At 44.4% G+C, this 3,991-nt stretch overlaps 1 pseudogene; it reads right to left on the minus strand.

Annotated features, from left to right (window-relative positions):
* Positions 1-1,017: 1,017 nt before the first annotated feature.
* Positions 1,018-2,985, minus strand: LOC133901266 (thiohydroximate-O-sulfate sulfur/sulfate-lyase (nitrile-forming) NSP5-like; annotated as a pseudogene).
* Positions 2,986-3,991: the final 1,006 nt, after the last annotated feature.

Consider the following 3,991-nt stretch of genomic DNA (forward strand, 5'->3'; position numbering starts at 1 on the left):
AGTAGTAGGACACGTGCTACAGGGCAGGGTAACTACTGGATAGGGTCATGCCTAACCGTGCCATACTCGGGTCGAGCCATGCCTATGCCGTCCTGGCTTACCCAAGTCGGATCGTGCCGGTACGTCGTGCTGAGGCCTCGGCCCAAGCATGGCCAGGTTTAGCATGTCATGTCAGTCTAGCCTGTTTACTGTTGTGTCGTGCTCGAGTCGGGTGAGGCAAAATCCTCCTGCCTCATGATGGCCCAATTGGTCTGACCCATTTGACCATCACTAGTTCCCTGTCATAATAGCAGTGCAATAACTCCTTTAGCTTTCAAGAATCCGCGAGAGAACATCGGATTATTGTATTATTGAAAGAGATTAATATTAACAAAAGAGGTCTAGTACTCTCTTCATTAAAAAATACTAGACATATATTGTTTTAGCTCGGTCTTCAAAATTAGACTTTAACTATTATTTTATCACAAAACATATCGTTTATATCAATAAAACCAATACAGTGTGAAAGAGTTTTAAAATATAAATCTAGTTGTATAGTTTTTATACACTAAACGTACCTATAATTTGATTAATTGTTGATCAAAATATATAAAATTTGATTTTTTTAAAAATAAAATATGACTTGTATTTTTGAACGGATATTATTCGCCAATTACACAACATAGAACTAAAAAATCAAAAACAAAATTACAAGCAAACAAAGATCATCTCAGAACATATGAAACAAATTCTATAAGATCCTAACCAATATAGTGTGAAAGAGTTTTAAAATATAAATCTAGTTGTATAGTTTTTATACACTAAATGTACTTATAATTTGATTAATTGTTAATCAAAATATATAAAATTTGATTTTTTTAAAATAAAATATGACTTGTATTTTTGAACGGATATTATTCGCCAATTACACAACATAGAACTAAAAAATCAAAAACAAAATCACAAGCAAATAAAGATCATCACAGAACATATGAAACAAATTCTATAAGATCCTATCCTATGAAAAACTCTTTTATATGTGATAACATGTATCTACTCTCTTCTCTTCAGTTTAATTATTAAATCACGTGATAAATAATATGAATAAAAATTTACGAGAGTCTTTATAAATAATTTCCTATAAATTTGCTCATACGAACACAAGCCCTGCAAACCAAACATAGCTGCCTCAAGAGCGGCGGCGAAGAAGTAGATGTCGTCGAGCCGGTCGTTCGTCGGCGAGTTGCCGCCGTACAACAGCAGTCCCCGCCGGCCGTCCATCTCCCCCGCCGAGAACGCGCACCAGCCCCGAGGCCGCGGGTGGTGCTTAGACTCCGAGGAGTCGTCCAGCCGTGCCCACGCGCTGGTTTCCGTGTCCAGCGCGAACGCCTCGGCCGAAAACTTGCCGGCGCCGAGGTGGCCGAGGTCGCTGGGGTCCACCTCGCCGCCGAACACCACCATGTGCCTCCCGATCCCTGTGGCGCAGAACACGCTCCGGGGGCTCGGCTTGTCGCCTGCGGTCTCGACCGCGGCCCACTGGCCCGTGGCCGGGTCGTAGCAGTGCACGTCGTCGAGCTCCCTCCTCCCCCCCCCCCCCCCCGAAGCCGTACACCACCCACACCTTCCCGCCGGCAACGGCTAGCCTGGGCCCGCCGCGGGGCCGGCACGCCTCCCCCGGCGAAGGCAGCTCTTCCCACTGCCCGCCCGCGGCGTCGTAGGCCCACAGGTCGTTCAGCCGGCCGGCGTCGCCGCATCCGCCGAAGACGTACACCCGGCCACCGCCCTCTGCGTCAGACACCATGGAGTGCTAGCTCCGGTGCGGCGGGCCCTCGGCACCGGAAGACAGCAGCGACCACGCGCTGGTCGCCGTGTCGAAGACGTAAAGCTCGTTGAGCTCCTTGTGTTCCTGGTCGCGGCCGCCGAACATGAAGACCGTGCCGCCGACGGCTGCCATGGTCAGGCCAACGCGCGGCGGGGGCACGGCGCCCGTGGCGTCGAGGGCCTACCAGGTCTGGGTCTTGAGGTCTAAGGCGTACATCGTGTTGTCCACGGTAACGCGCGGTTTGAACTCGCCGCCGAACGCGTAGACCGTGTCACCGACGAGCGTGATGGCGTGGGAGCTTCTTGCTCCTGGGCCGGCTCCTTTCTGCTCTAGCTGGGTGATTCATTAGCAGAGTTAGTTAGAAGAGGAGACTAATTCAGTCTCATATTATCTGAAATTGCAAAATCCTTCAGCTCTTGAGATTTGACAGAGATGATAACTCAAGAATTCTTAAAGCCTAATTCTCTTCAACGGACATTTGGATACAAAGGCTCATGAGTCATGATTCAGTAAAATTCCTGGAACTTTTTCCTAAAGGTTTCTAAAGCAAATGTTTCCTGACACAGGTGAAAAGGAAGAAGTGACCGACACATTCTTCTCGGATGTTACTTCAGCAAATTCACCACCAATTAACCATGAAAAACCTTTTATCAACTTTCAGGAGTTCATTCTCAAAAAAAAAAAAAAAAAGGGAAAAAAGAAAGAAAATTCAGGATTTCCGGATCCTTCTTGTTTGGGGAATCTCCATGAACAATCTTCCCTGTCAACATGCCTTGGCATCAGGAAGATTGAGTCAAGAAAGGATTCCCCTCTTGAAATCTATCAAATCCATAGTCACCACCACCCTGTCAACACTGACCACTCCACTTCAAATGACCTTGTAACAAAAAACCACACCAATTATTTTGTCAAACTTTCCCCCCAAATCAAAACCAAATCTAAATCTGATTGAAATTTCAGGAACATCTCAGGATGGTAGGAGGGCAAGAAGGTTGCACATGCATTAAAACGGGAAGGTAGCTAGGAAAGGGGAGACTCACACACCTCCACCCAGGTGCCAGCCATTGCTACCCACAATGCGGAGTTCTGCTTCCTCTGCTCTGCTGCCTCTCTGATTGCTGCTTGGTCTGACCAAGTGTTGGTTGGGGTACCTTGGAGTCACTTGAGGGCTTGATGCGCATGGTGGCATCATCACCTTTCCTTTTCCCGAATGGCGTCATCACTTCCCGGACCAATCTAACTACAGGTTTCGGAAAGAATTAATATTATGCCACTTTCCTTTTTCTTTTTGAAGTAGCCACTTGGTATTTGGTATTTTTGTTGGCAGCAATCCAGTGGACACTGACATTAGTAAAGTGTTAATCAATAATTTGAGGATGCATGGAAAGTTTGTTTGAGCTAGACAATGGCAACTAAAGTCACTCATGAGCCGCGGTGTTTTTGTCCACAGTTGTCTAGCTAAGTTGCTTTGGGATCCACATGAAACAGAAAAAAGCACAGAAGAAAAAAAACTCTAAATTTCTTTTTGAAACAAACGGGTATCCAACCTGCTCAATGTCAATGGGAATACTTGAACCGGCTCAATGGAAATATGTGATGCCAAGAGGTTTCTCAAGCCTCCTTTACAAGTGCTGAAAACTTGAACCCATTCCTTCGTTCAAATATCAAATGCATATAACTAGTAAGGAATTAGGGAGTCAAATTCAATTTTCAAATACATAGACATATTTGAATAAATTTGGTTACTCGGCAATATATCTGAAACACAAATGATGTGGAATAATGGAGGAGATGATCATAGTTAAGAGGGTTTCTAGTCAAATGCTTCCTGGTCCAAAATCAGGGTTTGATTCTCTTCAAGATGTGCTTTTTTAAAGGACATCAAGCTGTGGATGACGAATTATTTGTATGGATATTTAACTATTATTTTTTTTATACAAAAACTGTAACAGGTAACTTGTGAACCTTAAGAGCACTACATCCACTCCAGAAATAGTAAAGTAAAAAGTATTCATGTACAAAGCTTCCAGTCGAGATTGCCCATTATTCAAAAGAACAAAGGTAAAATTGTCACACCCGATTTTAACGGCCAAAACCAGATACAGCTTATGTGTGTCCAGGATGTTCAACACACATAAGGACGTCACAGGTGAAGTAACAAAAGCAATATTTTTATTAAATAACGTTAAA

The sequence above is a fragment of the Phragmites australis genome, chromosome 20 (assembly GCF_958298935.1).
Source record: "Phragmites australis chromosome 20, lpPhrAust1.1, whole genome shotgun sequence".
NCBI classification, from domain to species: Eukaryota; Viridiplantae; Streptophyta; class Magnoliopsida; order Poales; family Poaceae; genus Phragmites; species Phragmites australis.